Here is a 21,413-nt window from a genome sequence, read left to right as displayed (position 1 = left end):
GTCCGTTTCATCCAGATAACCACTAAGGTTAACTGGTGGGAGGGGTTAGTCCCAAGGGATTTCCTTGAGAGTCCCTATGCTACTGCATCTGTCTAATTTTGAACAGAAAATCCTGTTGGTGACAGAGTCCCAGCATTTTGTTTTGGTATTGTATATGTGGGCAGATTTAGTAACTTGCAAAATTCAGTACATCATAATCAGTTTCTGGGTCACTAAAGAGACTTGACAAACTCTTGGTGTACTTTGTAATGTGTTTTTTTCTGTTTTAAGTCAAACCAGAGTGAGAGCCTTGACTTGGAGTGTTCTGATTTATTTCATCTGCACTTAGAAGATATCTTTTGTTTTGTTGCGCATTGGAAAAAGAAGACCCTGGTGGAACATCGCACTCATAAAACAACAAAAAAGAAGAAACAACTATGAAACAGGAATATTTGAAGACATGGTATGTCAGTAATTTAATTTGCATTCAAATTAAACTATTTTTTAAGTACTATATTCTTTTGAATTCTGATACACTAAAAAAAAAAAGGTTTATTCAGCAAGGGTTAACTTTCTCTTGTGCACAAGGATCTGATTCATTTAACTCCCAGTTGAGTTTTTAGCACACAAATGAAGTGTTATGTGGTTATGCTGGAGCACTTGGCATTGGGTGAATTTTTCCCATCGTAATGTTGACTTACCAGACTCGTGCAAAGCCTGTCCTGTGCCTGGCTGTGGCTGTGCCTGTGGCTGTGCCTGTGTAGCAGAATGCAGCTCTGTGAGCAGCCCTGCTGTGGATGGAGCAGTGCAGCTCTGTGTGCAGTGAACCTCCTGCCACTGGGGAGGACAGTGCATTTCGCTGGGTAAATGTCCTAATCCAAGGCACTCTGCATTTTCTGAACTCCAGTGAGGAGTTTACAGGTCTTTTGGACCTGGGAAGACTAAGAAAATGCTTGTGAAATTTAAACAAAACTTAGCATCTTTGCATACTGTAGGTAGGGTCTTTGGTGCATGCAAATTTCTTTTGGTAGCTGCATTATGTTGTGAAGTATTTTAGAGTAATGACATTCAAGACCAGGATTGCAGTTCTAATGTAAGGATCACAGAGATTCAGGGATAATACCAAGCCTAGGCCTGTTTTGTGATGCACATTTGCAGTAACTGAAAATGAAAAGTTGGTGTTTGCATGTGGCATGTTGAGTCCTACCCCTGTATATGACATAATAATAGAAACATAATTCTGTAATGACTAGGGTGTATGTGGGCTTCTTGTTGTGAAAATATACATTATTGTAAAGTAATCCCATTGAGTGAGAAGGGAGGAGACACTAATACTTCATATATCAATGCTGGGCTGGTTTTCATTTACCAGGCCTTCTTTATATTCTTTTGGCAAGGTAAAAGTCTTTGTATGGTTGAAAATATAAATTGCACCTCAGAAAAGGCTTTTTTACAATGTCAAACTATTATAAAAGAGGCTTGGTGGAGAGAGAGCCAGACTTATTGTTTGCCTTTCCTTGGCCTTTTCTCATCAACACAAAGCAGCTTGTTCTGAAACTTTATCAGTATATGGACTGGAGTTATAACTTGGTTTGGACTGTTCTGTGCTTAGCAAATATCTCTTGATTGGGAAATTTTTGCCTACATGGTTGTCCTGCAGGCATAGGAAGTCTTTAAAGATGTTATGTTAAAAAAAAACCCACTGTAGTTTGTGAAATCAATAGAAATCTTTCCTCTGGTTAAATTTTCAGTTCTGAAAGTTAAATAATTAAGACAAGGTGGTGTTAGGTTATAGGCTGGACTCAAAAATGTCATATGTATTTTCCAGCCTATTTGATTCTGTGGAGATAGTTTTTCATGAGGGTTTTAGGGTGGGTCCCATGTTCATTACCTATTCATTTGAATACTCAATAAACTGAGTGTGATGGGGTTTTAATTCTCAGTGGTAACATTGCATGCAGGAATAATGTGTAAAGTAAATGAAGGGAGTAAAAATTACATCTGTTTTTGACCAGACAGTTCTGTGTTTACAGCTAGTCACTCATCATACTTGCATTTTCATATGTTTTGTTTTCAGTGCTAACTTAAAAGAATATGAATCATGCAGGGGGCAAAGATTGAGGTAATTTTCCTGAATATTTTTCTGTAGGATTCACAGACCACTTGCCCTCAGCAGTATGAAAATCTTCCCATTGTCTTTAGGCTGTTGTGTTGTGAAAGGCTGCAGTATAATGCAGGATGCAGTGTGCATCCTGCATCCTGATTTCTCCATGGAGTAATCCAAAAAGTCCTTTAAAATTTAGAATGATCCATTTTAATTGTCACGGTACTTTGGAGTTGCTGTCTGCTTAATAAAGCTCTGTCCCTCCCCCCTTACTGATAAATTGTCAGTGTTTGACATAGAAGTACACCTTAACTGTTTTTGAGGGCCCTTTCTTTTAAGTGCATCTTAACTGCTTTTAATTTCAGTATTAGGCTATGGAAAAAAAGCAGTGATACTTTGGATCTGGAGAAAAAAAAAAAAACAAAACTAAAGGGAATAGAAAATGCTTTGACTTTGGTCATTATCAATGTTATATGGCAATATTCACCTGTTTCAAGATTTTGCTGTATAGTGGAAATGAAGTCTCTGCTAAGTGGGAAAATGTTCCTGAATTATGGAAGGTCAAAACCTGTTAGAAAAATTAATGGCAGCAAGCAGCCTGATGTTAAATTACATTGTTAATGGTGAGGAGGGTGCATCTAGTTTTCCTTCTCTAAAAGCTAACTGCAAACCAATGTGCTATTTTAGCCACTAAAAGCTTCTCTGAGCATGGCTTGTCATAGAATTATTTTCATTTCAAGCTGCATTCTCTTCCGAAAAAGACTTATATGTAGATGAACCTGTTTGGCAAGGGATACTTACACCCAGATCCATCAGTAACTTCAGTGCTCAGCATCTCTACACCTGACTTGTAAGCTTCTAGCACAGGAAACAGGAAAAGAAATCCAGCTTAGAGACTTAAGTTCCATATTCAATGAGTAAACGGAAATCAGGGTATGAGAATGGGATAGGTTATTGCAAAATGTTGTCCATAAATGTCAGTAATGAGAATTGCTAAGAACTACAAAGAAATAACATGAATGCAAACCATGTAGTAGATGGAAAACAGAGATGCTCTATAGACATATCCAGAAGGCTTAGATTTTGGAACAAACTTTGTTGGGAAGTAGCCAAATTGCTGACACTGAGGTCTTTCAAGAAGAAATTAGACAGAATCTAGAAGACACAGTCTCGGCACATTGAAGCTTGATTAAAAAAAAAAAAAAAAGGCAGCACAAATTTCATGGGATGAAATCACAGAAATATCATGCTGGAAAAGATTTCAAAAGATTAACTAATTTGGTCCTGCTATGGACATACCAACAACATGGTTGCAGTAACGATTGGCTCTGGCTATTTTGTGAACATGCTGATATTGGAAATCCATGAGCAATTCAAAATAATTGTGATGTTTTTGAAACCAAATGTTGATTTCTTTTTTTCTTCTGAGCTAAAAGACTAATACACCATGAATTAGTGGTAAACCCCTTGCTGTACTGTGCCTAGTGACTTTTGGTGTCTCAAAACTGGGGAGGAGAACACTGTCTTAATGAATATAAACAATAAATATTAACATACATAAAAATTATCGAACTTATGTCTACAAATGGCATAATTGCAGGCTAGACTGTCCTCAGCTAGTTGTTATGAACAGAATGTCCTGTTGGATCCCTTTTAAAAGTAGTGTATTTATTTTTCAGCTGTATGCTTCAGATGAGTTCCACATGTACTCCAGATTTAACAAATTTATCATTGGTGTCTTATTATCACTTGAAATTGCTTCACAGTTAGGTCAGATCCAGAATTCTGATTTGTTGTTCACAGCATGGATCACATTTTAAGACCAAGTGTCTTGTGTATCTCTTCTCTTCCCATTCTGCAGTTGTGAAACACCCTTGTGGTATGGCTAGTTATTACATCCATGGAAAAGTGAAGTTAGGAAAGTATTTCATGCAACTTTAACTTCATAACAGTTCAACAGCTGGGACTGGGGAGAGCCAGCATTGTGTGACTGGCCAGTTCTCCATTGCAGGCCATTTCTGAGAACATCTGACGATGTTGTTTTATAGTATTTGACTTCTAACTTATCTCTCTGAGTACATTACTGGTTGTTTCTAGGGATTCTGCCTTCCTTGAGTGCTCTATCCCTTTCCATCTCTCTTGTCCTCTCTGCTGACAAGGCCAAAGCTAGAAAGCAGTGTGAAAGGCAGCACCCTCCAAATCACAGGTTACTGAGACCATGTGTGAGTTCATTGGCAAGGGGAGGGAGGCCACAGGACAGTGCAGTCTTTTCTTCCAGGAAACTGCAAGAAGGTCTTGTCAAGTATTCCTCACTATCCTTGCTTTTTGAAAAAGGATTTAATTTTCAGCCAAACACCTACCTCTAAGGAAACTGGTTGTCTTTTCTGGAAATTACCTGTACAAAGCTGGGGCTGAAGCTCTGCCTGTACTGGGTCCTGCCTGCGCCCCAAGAGTTGTTGATGAGGGAAGATGGGGTACATCACAGGAGGAGAAGTCTTCAGGGCATCCTTCCTCTGAGAGACTTCAGGCTGGCTACAGCTGTGTTGTGCAGCCCCAGGGAATTTTCAGGGATGTGGATGTGTAGGGATCTCCATTTGTCCTTTCCATACAGTTTATTTTAGTGGGTTCTCCATTCTTTTGAAGATGACTAACAACATGGGAGACTCCCTCCATGCTTTACTGGCTCTGCTCAATAAAATATTCTAGCCAGGATGAATGCATTTTAATAAGCCAATTTAACCGATGGGGTTTGTGTGTTCATTTAATGTTTCTCTCCCTTTTCTCACCCTTTTTCCTCATGAAGAGGTGCTGCCTGCTTGTTGTTTGTAATTAGAAAGACTCTTTGAGGATGGCTCAAGGGATTAAACTGACTGAGTTTATTTTGTTTGGTCACTAGGATTGTACAGAACACAATATAAATGTGAACATTACCAATCCAAAATGAGTGTTCTGTTGAAATTATTACAACAGGAATTGAGTAAGCTCTGCCAGATATATTACTGCATTTTTATTTGTACACACTTACAGTACAGCCATTGTCACAGATAGGTTGCAGGACTGGGTGGATGACTGGTCTGGCCCCAGAGAGCATTTCTCGTGTGCCTGCCTTGTTGAAGCCCTCAGAAGCCCAGGAGCATTCCTGCATGGCTTGTACCACGGCATTCCTAAGCAAAGATGTGCTGCCAGCTCTACTTCAGCTGTAGTACCTGGGAGCACCACCATGCCCCTGTGAGGTGAGGCATCTCTCATAGGAATGCATTTCACAAGCATGCAGTTCAATTGAAATGTAAAACATTATGGACTGGCTAAAAATACACCATTTTGACCAATATGATACAGAGGTTGTATTGGGATGTCTTGCTCCCTCAGTCTTTCATAAAATCCCTATAGGAGCTAAAAGAAAGGGTCTCTTGGAAGTGTGATGGGTGGGGAAAAAGCATTCTACATTTCAGCTGTTCTTTAGTGTAGATTTTATGAGAGGAGATGCCATTGTTGGTATACAAGATTTACAGAAGGTTCTTAGAAGGCCAAACCCACTGTGAAAATCTGTTTCAGTACTAACATGGAAGCATGACTTTAGTTGCTCAGTGATTATTCACCAGTTCTGAAAAAAACAAAGAAATTGTTTCCAGGTTCAAATTAGACAAAACAATGTGAGCTCTGTGACACACTGGACCTCAATTTTATGGCAAGAACTTCCAGTTTCTTTGGCAGTTCAAAGCAGAGCTCTACAGTGCACTGAAAGTTTTGTGGCAGCTTCATAAACATTCCCAAACTCTGCAATATATCGAGCAGTGAGCGATTTGATTGCACATATTAAGTAGATTGAAACTGCTCCTTGTATATAGATTAAATGAGGCTTGATCTGGGGTTTTGGCATGGTGAAGATGGAAGGAGCTTGAGACAGAGAAAGGAAGATCTTCTGTATATATTGAAGCCAGAGGACTTGGAAGAGGGGTTTTGGGGATTTAATGAATACAAACTCCCCCTATTTTTTCTATATTTGCTGTGAGGACTAGTTTTGTCTGCTGGATGATGGATGAGCAGGAAGTGTAGGGTGTATTCTGGGTGAGCTGGAAGATGAGTGAGTGCAGAAACAAGGGGCTGGGCCCAGGCATGCCAGATCCAGACAGGGCTGTTGTACTTGGATGGATCTCTTCTGAGATGTTGCAGTACATAAGGTAAGGTAGCCATTGGAACAGTTTCTGGGCAGTGTTTGCTAACATAGATACTCAAAATGACAAGTAGGTTGAAAGCTGAAATCTGTGTTGAAATGGTTTTCTTCTCTCTTTTGGACCAAGTGGGTTTTTTAGATGATAACTGGAGTATTAGCCAGTGCAATTTCAGGGCAAAAGACTTTCAAATTTGATTATTTCTAAATATTGGGACCTTTCTGTCATGTAACTCAGTGCCATCAATGGCTTATCTGAGCCTTTTGTTGGGGTCCGTAAATGGAGACAAGATCATTTTCAAACTCAATATATTTCACCTGATTAGAAGCAGGGTCCAAAAAATTTTCTTCTTCTCCACAGTCGAATAAGGAGGGGATGAAGATAAAACTAGTCCAAGTATTATCTCAAACTAAAGAATACTTTGCTTTTGTTTGATAATGAGACTGTGTTTTGCAAGGCATACTATGGGAACAAAGGTAGTCAGGAGTAACTGTGGAAGTGCAAATAAGTATGTCTGCAACTGAAGAGTAGCTGGATAATGTCCATCTCATAATAGTCCAAGATATGGCAAAGGAAATTGCAAGTCTGGTAGAAAGGATTTTTCATAACCTGTGAACTCCAGCACTTTATGGTTGGGGGATAATGCCTGTAGCACCCTCTGTTACAGAAAGGGAAAAATAGTCTGTGCAGCTCATTAGTGTCATCTCAGTTGTGTGTAGAGATTTGAAACAATAGAGAAAAAAGAAAGGCAAGTGGAGAATGTAAAAATTAAAAGCAACAGGAGTTTTTCAAAGGTGAATTGTACCAGGTTAGATGATATTTCTCTTTTACAAAGTAATTCCTCTGCAAAGGAAGTGAAGTGTAGAGATTCAACATAGCAGGGCTTCAGTGCCACTGAGCTGTGCAGGAGTCTGAAAGAACCTGAGGGAGGTGGAAATCTGTGGGCAAACTCTCAAGTGGTAGGGAACAGTTTTAAGGGAAACAGTTTGAAGGGCAAGGGTTGAGCTGTAGCCATGGTGTTCCTCCTGTAGCATCTGGAAAGTGTTCCTGTTCAGTTGTGCCATTGAGAACATTATCACCAGAGGTCACAGGATGCTAAAGCACAGGCTGATGTTGCCAGCTGGGCAGTGTTGTTCCCTGCTGCAAGAAGGCTTGAAATAATATCCTGGCAAAACCAGATGGACCTTCCGGATGGCGTGTGAGCAGTTGGACAAAGTACAGCAAGGAAAAGAGCAGGGTGAAGGAAGCTAACACCTCAGTACACATTCCTTTGATGAGACATCCTACATAACCTCCTATGATGAGTAACAGTTGCTTGCTTTATTAAACAGATTTAATTAGGTATTCCCAAGCTACCATTTCTCATAGCATGTCAACCGAGTTTCGTGTGAAGTTGGCTGAAGTTATTCCAACAGTTAGAGGTGGACCAGGCAATTTGTTCTGGGGACACTTGCTTTTACTTCTGCAGAAGTTAAAGGTGCTTCCTAAAAAATCTGATTTTCTAAAAATTAAAATTTCTAGATGTTTGGAGGGTATCTAAATAAACACTGGTAAATATATTTCAGTATTAAAAAACACAACAATCTTATCTATATGCGTACATGCTGGATTTAGATTGTCTAGCTAGTACTTTTTAAAATTAAATAGAACGATGATAAAGCATTTAATACATGTTATCATGTCTCTATTCTCAGCTCTAGCACAGGAGGTTTTTAGAGGTAGATTGTTGAGACCTACTTTGCAGTGACTATGATAAGTTAGTGTTGGGCTGGGGAATCACTCTAGAGAAAGTTTTTGAACTTGGGTCACTCTAATTAACTTTCAATTCCAAATTAATGTGTCAGCCTATGTGGTATATGTTTCAGAAAGCCCAATCAGCCAGTTTATACTGGCTTTGGGAGTAGATATACAAATAATAAAAAAAAAAAGAGCAGATTTAGTGCTGAACATCAGGCATCTGATACTACTTTTAATCTGTCTTGCTTTAGTTTCTTCTTAATGTGATATCCCAAGTTACAAACCAAGATTATCTTGACTTTTTCCTTTGCTTTTTTCAAGGCAAAATTCTTGCTAGCTTCCATTCAGCAGCTCTTTGGACAGAGCTAGGGCTGAGAATAGAATGATTAAGCCTCGGTCAGAACCTCTCTTGCTTCTTTGTGACTTCCAGAACTCCATTCTAAGTCACTCAGATGCACCTCCAGCACCAGGAATTAATCATCTTCTGACACAGGGAGAGTGAAAAGGCATTAGTTTTATAGGAGCTTTTCCCTCTTGAAATTCCATTGCTGTTTGACTCTTTCTGAGATGATGTTGAAACTGAGGATAAATTCAGTTTCAGCATTTTCATATTCTTTGCAGTCACTGCCAGGAAAAGTGCTCAAGTCTTATGCAATAATGGCCTGGACTCCTTTCAACGTTTGCTGTGGTCGTCACGGCACTGTAATGATCTCAGCTCCATACATCCCAAGTGCTGGATGCAATCTGCCTGGGGAGGCTGCTCTGCACAGGGCTGAAACTTCAGAAGCAGTCACAGAATCATACAAACCCCTGAGCTGGAAGGGACCCACATGGATCATCAAGTCTAGCTCCTGGCCCTGCACAGAACCATCCCCAAGAGTCACACCATGTGCCTGAGGGTGTTGTCCAAACACTTTGTGAACTCTGTCAGGCTTGGAGCTGTGACCACTCCCCTCTGGAGCCTGTTCAGTGCACAAGCCCCCTCTGGCTGTGAAGCCTTTTCCTGATACCCAACCTCTCCTGACACAGCTTCATGCCATGCCCTCAGGTCCAGTCTGTGTGTTGTATTTGCAGGAACCCTCCCGTGTGGCACTGGACCCGAAGGATGGAGTGGCTCTACATGCAGCACAGGCGCAGCACAGGTGCAGCAATGTTCCCACCCCTGGGCTGCCCCTCCTGGCAGCCTCGCCCAGCAAACAGTGCTGCAGGCTGTGGACCCCTGATGCAGCGGCCCACAAAAGCTTGCTCATGTGCCTTCACATAGCACAGCCTTCCTTCCCACCCAGTGTCCTGGTGCTCCTGTTGATCCTTTTGCGCATGTGGGCTTTTTGTGCCCCCACAGCTCCTTGGAGATGGCAAGAAGCAGGCTCTTCTTTCATGTGTCCCCCTCTATTGTTTAGAGCACCATCTAAGCACCTGACTGGTTTTATTTTAATGTAGACAGATACACAGTGTGATTCAGAATTCACCTTTGGCTCTCCAGTTTTTAGGGAAGGCTGCCTTGTGTAATAATTTTCAAGAAGTTGCAGTGGCTTCCCCATTCCCCTTAGACAGCCATGTTACTGACTGCTCATTCCAGAAGGAGATGGTGTTGGCTAATGGCTGGAACATTGTAGCCTTATCACCTTGTTTATAGCACCTCTCTTTTGCTATCCATATGACCTACAGACAGCAGGGGGGCTAAGCTGTTTCTTTATCATTTTTACTGTCTGTGAAAGAAGGTTAAAAACCCACCAACTCTGTGGGACGTTGTAAAGCCTTAATGGCTCAAAAGTACTTTGAAATGATCAGGTAAACGATTGCAAATAAATGCTCAGACAGTTATTAGAATTCCCTAATTCTCCTCTGACGCGTGATGTCTGGCTACTTTGAAGTGTCCCTTCTGTGTTTGTTTGGGGTTTTTTAGTAGCTAAATTGCCTTAGCGTGGAGAAACAAAAATAGTTCGTGCAAACACAAAACCCCTGAAAATGGAAAGAAACAGTGCTTGTATGAGACAGGAAAAGAATGACTCAGTAATTAGTTTTTGGAAGAGAGCATTTGATAGGGAAAGTGGATAAATTTAAAGGTCAGTCTTGGTTACAAAATAATATTCAGATTACTTAATATAATACAAATTTTTCTGTTATTTCATCCCTACCAGGCAAAATGCTTGCAGTTATTCAGGCAGCAGACTCTTCCCTTAAGAAATTCAAGCAATCTGAAGCATATTTGCCTCTCCTTCATTGAAGGCATTTTCCAAAAACTATCACCTCTCTCTCCAACCTCAGGGTTACTACATGGAGAATATAATGAGAAGGAAACTTGATATAGTCTTTGTCTTCAAACTTGCAGAATTGTGTTACCCAAAGGAATCAGTACTTTGTGATTTATGACTCCTCTATTTTGTTATGAAGAAATGTTAGACATCTTTAATACGTTAAATATCATGTTATCCAAGTTTGGCTGCTGATTGCAACATGCTCGCCCTTTATTCCCTAGAAGAATTTGCTGAATACCTTTCTGTAACTTTCCACATTCCTATCAGCTTTGCAGTGCTGTGCCTTATTTGTATAATTGGAAGCTCTTCCAGTTGTCTGGGTAATTGTACCATCTGAGGGATATTACCCTGCTTCATAGCATGCAGATTCTTCTGATTGGTTTCCTATGGTAATAAAGCCTTTTATTTTTCTATTAAAAAATCTCCAAACCTGATTTAAGCTGAATGCATAGTATGTTCTTCTCTTCTCAAAGGGGTCCCACACAGCCCTTGACTGCACTTCCATTAACACCAAGAAAAATTCCTTTTCTGCTTGAAAGGGAGTAAGTGATAAAGTGCTAAAGTGCTGTTGGGGTGTTGGTGATAGTATCAAGCTGCACAGCATTTTTAACAGATAATACTGAAACATGAGGCAAACCTACCAAAAAAAAAAAAAAAAAAAAAGAAAAAAGAGAGAGGAAAGACTCAAAATAATTTAAACTGAAATGTTGTGTAAGCCAATGACCAATGACAGGACACCAAGCCAGGAATCAAACAGGTCTGTGCTCTGTTCTCCCTTTTGCCTGGAAATCATGTTCCAAGTCAACAGTTTAGCCAGGATGCAAAACAACTTTTTTCTTAGGAGACAATGAGTGAAGCTGTAAGTACTGCAACTGGTTGACTGTGGGAATGTTGCTTGATTGTCTCAAGGTGCAAAGTTATTAAATGTTATCTTTACATTATGTCTAATTTAAAATTGAAAGCTGTCTGGTAAAAAGAACATTTGCTGCTCGGTCATGTCACTTCCTTTAAATTTCTTTTAAATTTGCATTTGGTTATTACAGCAAAAAGTAATATTTTTAGAAGTCTGGGGTGAAAAAACCCCCAAATAATCACCAGGATAGCACTGTATTACTGAATCACAACTTTGCTCTTCCAGGAGGGCTCATGACAAGAAACGGACATATTACACCAGGGAGATGGCAGTGGGAAGCCTTTCCCCTTTCCTTCATCTCATGGAAACACACTTCTATATGGATGGTAGGTGTCACTTTCTGCAAGAAGGAAAGAAGCCACCTGAACAGAGAGCTGAGCTGAAGCCTGGCCTGAGAACAAATGGGTTTTATGCAGCCTCTCAGCCTGAGCCCTGGAGGAAGATGTGTAAGCTTGAGCCTTCACAGCTGATTTCTTCAGATTCTTCCACAAATGCAAATTCTGCTGGTGAGAAATTGGAGGTCTAAAAACTCTGCTTCCTTTTGCTTAGTCTGAATAAGTGATCTCTTGCTTTTCAAGAGCATGGTGAGTTGTCATCCCAGTATGGTAAAACAATAACAAGGAATTAAAAAAAAAATTACTTTTCTCTAAAGGATATAAGAAACTGCAGTGACCTAATGCCCAGAAGGTGACAAGTCCTATGAAAATGAAAAGATGAAAACAACAGAGTATTGCAAATCTCCTTTTGTTTAGTTGAGAAAACCTGTTTAGGAGCCAGAAGGTGTTGCAGTAGTACTGGAGGCTTAGATTGCAAGAACAGAAGTTTTACAAATTTACAGAAACTTTCAGCATGTGCTTTTGTCCCATTGGAACAGCTGCTGGTATATGTGTTGAACAGGGATTGGATTATACATGGTCTCTAAATTAAATACATGCTTAACTGCCTAGTTAGATCAGGGTCTTAGTGGCCTGGATATGATGAGAAGTACCTCAGATCCAAGGGTGTGCAAACAAGCTGGAGAATTATGTTAAGAAATCTGAATTTAGGATGCAACAGATTAAAATTCCTCTGAAAAAGATATGCAGAGAACAAGTTAAAAACCAATGTGACTTCACAAGGGACCACTCAAAAAACCTGAGGTTAGCAAATGAACTCTGGAAATGGAAAACAGAGGTGGCAGCTACACAAGAACATAATCTAAGTTACTGCTAGCAGGAAAAAAATGAGAGTTAAAAGCCATGATGAGTTAAAACTGGGCAAGGCAAAGCAATTCAGGGATGAGGAGGGGCATTTATAAGCATTTTAATGGTGCCATGTGCAAATGTGAAATGGCCTGATAATCACTGAGAGGAAAGTAACCCAAAACCTTCCACACTGCAGATATTTAATTTGCTTTTCAAGCTATGTTAGCAGCCAGATAGGGGTTTCAAGTAAAGTATCGACTGATCAAAACAGAAGAAAGATGTCTCAAAACCCGGAGTGCTTAAAAATCAGCAGATGGAAGTGTGTGCATCAGACAGTCTCCAGTTTATAAATAAACAGGCAATAGGGAAAATCATGGGTAAAAAAAGATGAAGAATACTTGTACTTTCTTGAAGCTTGGGACCCCTGACAATTTCATCCAAAAAATGTCACTCCTGCCAAGTCTGGTACAGCCTTCCAAGATACTCTTCTGCCTAGCATGGCTATGGCTACAAAATGAGTCACAAGTTGCTGTGGGGAAATTGGGTTTTGACCACTTGGAATATGTGTCAGTGAACCACTTGCATTTACAACTAAATGGCATTCACAACTCTGAAGTCACAAAGCCCTCTGAAGCATCCATGGGATCCCACACGGAATCTCCATCTGGTTGTCTAGTTGTTTGCCATCTCTTATGTGGCCATCAGCATGATAGGATTTTTCAGATGATTAAAAAAAGTACATGGAGACCGGTTGGAAGGGCAAAACTTGGTGTGTATAATTCTGTGGCCACCAAAGTAACAGTGAAACATGGTTTCTGCATAGTTTATATGCTCATGGCTTCAATGGAAATGTGTGTCCTGGTGTTTCTTCTTCTTTCTCTGTTCTTCAGGGAGTCTTCAGGCTTGGCAACGCACAGCCAGCCACACATCCACCCACCACCAGTGAATGAGGGAACTGGAAACTCTGGGGCAAGGAGGTGGCCTAAAGACTAAATAGAAGGTGGGTGAGGTTGGAGGTGCCATGGCAGGGAGGACACAAGGAAGGGTAGGCTGGGTAGGGAGGAGATGTGGGTAGGGTGGGTTGGGTCTCCAGTTCAGATTGGGTTGGGAGCCATGCTGATGTTCCTCAGGACTCTTAGACCTAAACCCAGCACTGCTGGCTTGGGGAGGCCTGAGGGGGCATGGCCAAGGAGGTGGAAGAGACAGACCAGGATGAAAACAAGCTGAAGTACAGCATGTTGAGGCAAGGCTGTGAGAGAGACCCACAACTGCCTTAAGGATCTGCAAAACACAATTTCTCTGCTGCCAGCAGATGCCTGGGGAGGTCACTGGAAATTAACATGTCCACACCCCAGGAGAGCTCTAACAATCTACTCAGACCACTCTTTGCTCCTCCTTGCTCACATGCAGAAGGCTGGCAATGGTGTAGGCAGTGTAGGTCAAGATGATTTACTGCCTCTGCTTATTAGGTAGTGCCATCCATCCTGTGTGTTGAGACACAGAAAAATGTACTGCTTGGTAATGGCATTCAGGGCCCATGTGTCCCTGGAAGTTGTACTTGCAAGGGCTAAAATTAACCAGCATGGATGATTTTAGTTCTGGGTTTCTTCAGCAGTATTTTGGGAGAAACTTTAATATCCTGTTTGGAACAGAGATTTCTGTGCCAAATTTCTTGGCTTTACTTCCCTGTCACACTCCTTCTGCAGGCTACTTGAGTGGAAATATTTCCTCTTGACTTCCTCCTTCCAGCTGTGCCACTCTGCTTTGGAGTATGATGGATTCTTCCTTCTCAGCACCTGAGTCCATCAAGAAGCACCAGCAGGACAGAGCAGACAAGGCAGGTGTGTGGTGTTGTGTGTCAGCTGTGCCCAGCATGGGCAGCAGCCCTGAGCAAGCACAAGGTGGACCTGGGACAGGGCACCCCTTAGGATTTGCAATCCATACTGTTTCAGAGGTTTTCCAGTAATTAAACCTCAGGCAGATTTGTAACATGGGAGAAGGCAAGAATAGGATAAGTACGATAAATGGGAGTATTTCAGCTGTAGATATATTGATTTAAGTAAGCAGGTGTCTCTTGTAAAATGCCACTAAATGAGAATATGTCATGTGAAGCCTGATGTTCTTACCATGTACACTAATAACAGAGAAGGGCCACCTATGAATATTTGTGGAGCCAGAAAGGGCCGGGTGTATAAATTCAGGCTCTGCTGTGTAACATGCTGCTTCCATGGGCTTTTGTTTCAGCATCACCACTCAGTCTTGGGAGTGAGCATATGGCCAAAAATTGATTTAAGAAATCGAGGAGTTCATGGCTCTGCAGCTTGCTGGCAGTGCAGCGTGGTACAGCACACTGGTGGGCACAGCAGCCCTTGGTACTCCCCATTTTGGTCTCACCCTGCTCTGTGTGGGCCCCTCAGCTCACATCCCACCACTAGGCAGAAATGGCTTCTGGTTCTCTGCTGCAGCATTCAGTCATCTCTGTGAAATGCAGGTCCTGGAGCCTGTAAAATATAACCCTGGCTTTTACACATTGCTGAGAGGTTTATGAGGCCATCTGTCTTGAACCAATGACATGGCACAAAGTTGTTTCTTCAAAAATTAGGCAATATTTCCATAAATATAACTTGTGGTATGAGTTTCTGCATTTTGTTATTTATCTGTTCTGGTGAATAATGGAAATAATTTTATATAAGTGACAGTTGAGGAAAATTCAATGCCATGAATTAAGAATAGTTTTGAGTTTCTTTCAGTATGCATACTGAAATGCTGTTGTCTGGAGTTTGCAAATTTTGGGTTGTGATTTGAGGCTTTTAGTAGTGGGTTTACATGCTGTCTGTCTGTCTACCTACCTACCTACCTATTCATCTCCAGGAGCTAAAGCAAAGCTCATCTTGTTGCTGCTGATCTCGCTTCATTTTTTATTTCACTTTGATCTGTTTAGGATATCTTTGGGCTCTCCTCTTGCCCAGAGAGGAGTGTTTAAAGAACTTAAGGAATATTACGTAAAATTTATTAAATAAGTCCTGAGAGGTAGAGGAGTACAGTTCTTCCAGTTATGATTAAGGAACTGAGATGTTTATGTAGAAATAAATGGGATTCAGGTGCTAAATAATTTCCAGAGTTGGCCTGAGAGGTTTCAGGCTATTGGGACTGGCTGATATGCATGTTGAAAAGCATTGCAGGAAAGCTGTGCGAGCAATGTGTTTTGAAATGTGATACTAAAAACTCATCCAAGGACCAACGTTCAACACTGCAAACATTATCACATTCCTATTTTAACAGTTCAACAGACATTGTGGTTCTATTTGGAATTTTATATTTGGCTTTCTCTTTGGTTGGTTTTATCTTGTGCTGTCTTAAAAACTGTCAGCTTAGTAAGTAATTAATTCACTCAGCATGAGTTGGTTTTACAGTGATAGAAGTATCAACAAGGACTTTTCTGCCAAGACTATGGCGGTGTTAGATGCTGTCTAACTCTCTGGGTAAAAGTATGTGTCACAGCAAACTGAAAAACTGGGATCTAAAGGTAAAATTTGAATATGCATGGAAGCATCTAGAATGCAACTTTTTCCACACATGCTGGATATTTTTCAAGTATATGTCATACAGAGGGACATACTTGTCTCTTGAAAACCATGCACATATTACTGAGTTTACCAGTTGACTTGGTCGTGTACTTGTGAGAAGAGATTGATCTACAGGTTAATTATTTAATGGTTGCTAAATATTCATTGATAATCGCTAAAAGACCAGGAAAAAGGTGAAGTTTTGTACCCTAGGGCAAGAGCACAGGACCTGCCTAGAACAAGGTAGAAATAAATGCACCAGCTTAGAAATGAAAGCAGCAATAATAATAACAAAATGTCAGAGTGCTAACATCTTGTGGCAGTATTAAGAAACAACCTAAATCAAGACCAAACATTGGTGTTTTTTCATATAGGATAATGCACATGATAAAGCTTTTTTTCCTGTTGTTCATTTTTATTGAGCAGTTGGATTTCTCAGGAGAAAGGGGATTTTGGCATTGGTGTGCCAATTTATTTTGTTGATCCAGTTAAAAGTGCAGTGCAAACCTGTGTTAAAAAGCTGTAGGGACCAGCTCATGGAAAACATGTAACTAGTTCCTTGTGAAGGTTGGCTCTTCCAGGCAGGACCAACACAGCTCACAGGGATATAAACGTGCAGCACTGAGCCATCAAAAAGTTAAGGGATTCCTGAGAGCAGCTCAGCCTTCAGCAATCTGCATACTAAGTAATCCAAAACTCTTGGGCTTGCAAAAGCTACTTTTTAAAATTGGTCTCATTTACTCCCTTTATTTGCATACCTCAAAAAATACTTGTTTTACGTGAAGAAGATGTTAATAGAGGTTCTCTGCTGATTACAGATTTATGATTTTGGATATATGTTACAATACTTTGCGGTTTTCTATTTTTGGGTTTTTGGCGTAACCCAGGCCAATCAACTCAGTCTCTTGAGGTAACAGAGGAACTACAAAATATCACTTAACAGCAAGCAAAATGAGTGCTATACAATACCATGGTGGATGATTGTAGTGAGTTCCCATCTATGAATTCATCAGACTTCTTGGAAGCAAATCAACTTTGTCCTGAAAATAAAAGCAAGTGTCCACAAAGGGCATCAAATCTCCCTAATCTGGCAATTTTAATTTCATTTTTATATTCTTAATAAATGTTCACAGAGTAATAGTGATTGAGTTCCTTTATACTTCAGACTATGAATTTTTCAGTGAGCCATTCTCTGGCGGTGTTACAGAATGGGTTTATTTTAATTGAAAACCATGCTGGGAAGCGTGGGATGTTTATATGCTCAATTCAGATTTTCTGCCTGCGAGGAGCCACCGTATCCTCAGCATAACCTTTTGCCTTTCTCATTCCCCATCCCTGTGGTGGGCTGCCCTCCTGGAGGTGCTTTCCCACGCATGGGGAAGCAAGGATGGCCGTCCCTGCAGCCATGGTTGCTTCTGCTCACCCTGATATGGCTGCTCCCCCTGGCTGGTGCATTCCAGAGTCTCTCAGCTGCTTTCCTTGACATCCCACTGTGCTCCTCAGGGCTGTCTGCCCCATTGGGCTCCTGCAGCCCAGCTCTGTGCTACTGCTTAAATGTACAGGGGTAAGGCTGAGTGTCAAGGCCAAGAAGTGTGAGGAGCATAAAGAAAAAAGTTAGAGGGATCTCTGTGCACTGCAACATGCAGCCTGCTCCTGCTGCATCAGGCTTTGTTTTGGTCTCAATGCCCTCCAATGCCATGAAGGAGAAGCCCACCTGCCCCCTCCTCTGGGGTGGTGTCCCTTGGTGTGCAGGCAGGCCCTGTGGGCAGGGTCCATCTTCCACTGCTGGCCATGTGCTCACTTGGGCTGGTGCTGGGCAGGATGGGGATTGTCACAGCCAGGTACCAGGAACAGTGTGGAGAGAGCTTGTCATGCTGCTAGGAGGAATTTCAGACTTGATTTTGCTGTGATTGGTTATGGAAAATAAAGCAAAACTAAGCAGGTTATTTGCAGGAAGGAAAACGCTGAGAGTTGCTGTGTCTAGAGTCCCAGGGGCTGAATTCCCAAATGCTCCTGACTCCACAGGGCTACCACTGGCCCCTGGTGCCTGCATGGTATCTCTATCTCCATGAGCAACAGGACTTCCCTGGGACTTGGGAATGTCTGCTTCTTGCTGAGATAGAAAATAACTGGGATAGCCCTTCAGTTGTGATCATCTGGACAATACCTCATCCCCTCTGGTGGGGGGAGCAGGGCACAATATGCCCCATGGGGCCCAGATGCTGGGCAAGCAGCCTCCCCAGCCAAGGTGGCAAGCCCCAGCCAAAAGGAGACCATTTCATTGACTGACAGGAGTTCAGTGTGGCCCCTGTTGGGTTTGCTATACTTAGAAAGGTCCTGGGTCACAAATAAATCCATGTGGAGGGAGGCAGATCACTGGGGAGTGATCTGAGGGGCTCCAGGGATGAGCAGGATGCTGCTGAGCCCTGCTGCTGCTTGCTGGGAGCCAGGAGCAGCCAGGAAGGAAGGATCCACACTGAACTGATCCACTGTGGGGCTACCACCCAGATCCAGCAGCCTATGGCCAGAAGAAGGTAAATGCTGTGCAAAATTGCTTATAATCTCTCCTTATTGGTCCCAGGGTGCCAGCAGCCACCTCAAGCAGTAAGTGCCTTTTGCAAGTGCTTACAGAAAGGTACAAATGGAAAGTTAGTGTATGTAATCAGGAAACCCAATATATCAGGTGGAAACCACCAACCTCAGTTATAACCCAAGCTGGATTTCTGTTACACAAAGAGTTTTTAAATTATGGAGCCATTTCCAAAGTCAGCAATAAAAAGCGCTGCATATCATCTGAAGAGAAGATAGAACAAATTTATGGAAAATGAGGAAACCTGAGACACAGCCACTGGCTGGATTTATGTGGTTGGGAATAGATGCTGAGATATCAATGTATTGTATGATGTCTGTATTACTTACTGTCACAAATGCAGGTTTTGATGAACCATTGCTTCTGGCTCTGACATACCTATGCTTTTGTAAAAAACAATTGCTTCCATAATACAGGAAGCAACAATGGAATGATAAAATCTTTGTATGTTGGAAACAAGCATTCTATATGAAACTTGTGGTTTGCTGTCTGTTTTGTAAGACTTAATCTTCCCTATACAGCAGGGTTTTTTTGGCAGCTCTGGTGATTCCACATTATGTTTGTGTATGTTTTGCTGTAGGGTATAACCTCATTTTTGTTCCTAGTTTCAACACAAAGGATGGAATAAGTAAATATGAGTGCATGTAAAGTACACACACAAAGATGCATACCCATACACACATATATGTGTTTAGCAGTAGGTATTTGTGAAATCAGATAACAGATGGTTCTGTGACGCTGTGAATATCCTACAGACTACAAACAGCAATTTCCTAGTGTGCATAAGCTTAAGGATTTTTGAAAAAATCTTTGGGGACTGTAAGAGACCATTTTCTTGTATATTGAGTTGCTGATTAGATTTCATTGTCTGTTATTTTTCAATGCAGCCTGCCTTATTCCTTTCCTTTCAAGCCTTGCTCTTGGTGACAGTTAATGAAGCAGGAGCTTACTTGTTCTGGTCTGTCTTTCTTAGGTAAGGTCAAAGCACTGAGGTTTTTGGTGCTCTGATCCATTTTAAACCAGTTCTCCTGCTTCAAGGGAGACTGTGGTGTGGCCCTGGCCAGAACACTGGCCAGCAGCAAGCAGTCAAGAATAGCATAGCTTGACATGACACTTTAAGCCTTACCTCAGGCTCCATGTGAGCTCTTGGTGTCATGCCTTGGGAACTGGAGGGCTTGTGTTAACAGGTCTAAATTCAGATGAAGCTGTATGCCCATGGCATAGCTGGGAGGCCCACATGGAGAACCAAAGGCACTGACTGGTGTGCACTCAGAATTTTCATATAAAGTGTCATGAAAACAAGAAGTGATTCTTGGGATGAGTGTGGATATAAGAGCTGGGGAGGTCCTCCAAAATACTAAATCTTACCTTCCATAGCACCCTTTGGTTTTTATTCTTTCTTGTTAACTCATTATATTTTTTTGAGATAGGGATTATGAAATCACATTGACTGATTCCTGAATATTGCAATACATGTAATTTCCCACCCAAGACAATAAAATGTATTACAAGTGCCTTTTTAATGAAAGAGAAAGCAAGACCTTCATGTCCTGCAACCATCTGCTGGGAGCATAACCTAAATTGAAAACGTATGTTGTTCTTATGGGTAGAGAGAATGAGAGGTCTTCCAGTGACAGGAAGTATCAAAAAAAGTTAATGCTGAAATCAGTAAAACAACCATGCGTGACAGGAGGAAAATGAGCACATAACCTTTTTTTTTGGTGGTTTTTTTTTTTTTTTTGTGTGTGTGTTTTTGTTTTTGTTTTTGTTTTTTTAATGAGGTGGAATGGAGATGGACAAAGACAAGACAGAGATGGGGGAAGTGGGGAAGTGAGATTATCTGTGTATTGACAGAACTGTTTATTTGCTCCTGGCAGAAATAAATCCCAGCATATATCCCCTCTAGCTTTTTCTTATTTACAGAGATGGAAAGCCTAATCTGTTGCCAAGACCCATTATCCTTCGACTTGAGTCAAACAGTACATCTTGCTTATTGAATCAGGGAATAGTGTGTGTTTTGTGAAGACAGAAAGGAAAAGGTAAGTTTACTCTTGCAACCTTCTCCTGTTTATCAGTGTTTATGGTTACTACCACTACCATAATGATAAAGCTGTATTTTAGACATAGCAAAACAATGCAAATAAATAAATAACATCTATTGAAAAATAATGAATTTGTCCTGTACTCCACCATTGTGACTATGTGGGGTAGTTCTGTGATGAGAAGCACAACATTTCTGAAACTCTTCTGGTTTTGATGTGTCATCTGGTTAGCTTGATTTTACCTGTGTTAAGTTTGAAAATATTTCTTATGTGTGTTTTATGCTTTGCCTGAGCTCAAGCATCTCTAAGTACTTCCAGTCTCCTCATAAATACACCTTTGTATTCTGCCTAATATATAAACATCACGACCCATGTCTGAGAATGTTGGGAATTTTATTAGGTTCATAAAGTTTTAGTTGCGGTCTAGCCCAATGGGTCCAAAATAAATAAACGCAGGGAGCAAAAAGAGTAACAATTTTGTACTTATTTCTTCTCCTCTCCCCCGAGAGTTTCCCCAGTACTGGTGAAGTACTTGCTGCAGTGGTTTCTGTGGCTTGCTATCAAAGTATCTGCAAGCCAGTAAGTGAGAGACAGATGCAGAGTATAAAAGTAATTGGTAAGTAAGTGGAGAAGAGTAACTGAAATAGTCTTATTAATGCATCTCATTGGTTTCCTTGGTCTCTTTCCATCTTAAGGGTGGAAAGAAACTGTGAATGATTGTGAATGACTTGTGACAGTCTCTCTTGCTGCTCTAAATGAAGATGCTCGGTTGGGACAGCTTCCTAAGCCCTGTGGATGGAACATGTAAACAGTCAGCATGGCAGGATGGAAATGTGTCTTTCAGCATATAGGGAGAGCTGATTCTTGG

General features: G+C 41.2%; 1 long non-coding RNA gene across 1 annotated transcript; it reads left to right on the top strand.

Annotated features, from left to right (window-relative positions):
- Positions 1 to 275: 275 nt before the first annotated feature.
- Positions 276 to 13,326, top strand: LOC115903475. Its single transcript, XR_004060694.1, has 3 exons — positions 276 to 442; positions 11,389 to 11,489; positions 13,238 to 13,326. It is a non-coding gene; the product is annotated as an uncharacterized LOC115903475 (long non-coding RNA).
- The last annotated feature ends 8,087 nt before the right edge of the window (positions 13,327 to 21,413 follow it).

Source organism: Camarhynchus parvulus, chromosome 4, assembly GCF_901933205.1.
Source record: "Camarhynchus parvulus chromosome 4, STF_HiC, whole genome shotgun sequence".
In the NCBI taxonomy this organism is placed as follows: Eukaryota; Metazoa; Chordata; class Aves; order Passeriformes; family Thraupidae; genus Camarhynchus; species Camarhynchus parvulus.
This window is presented reverse-complemented; position numbering and strand designations above follow the sequence as displayed.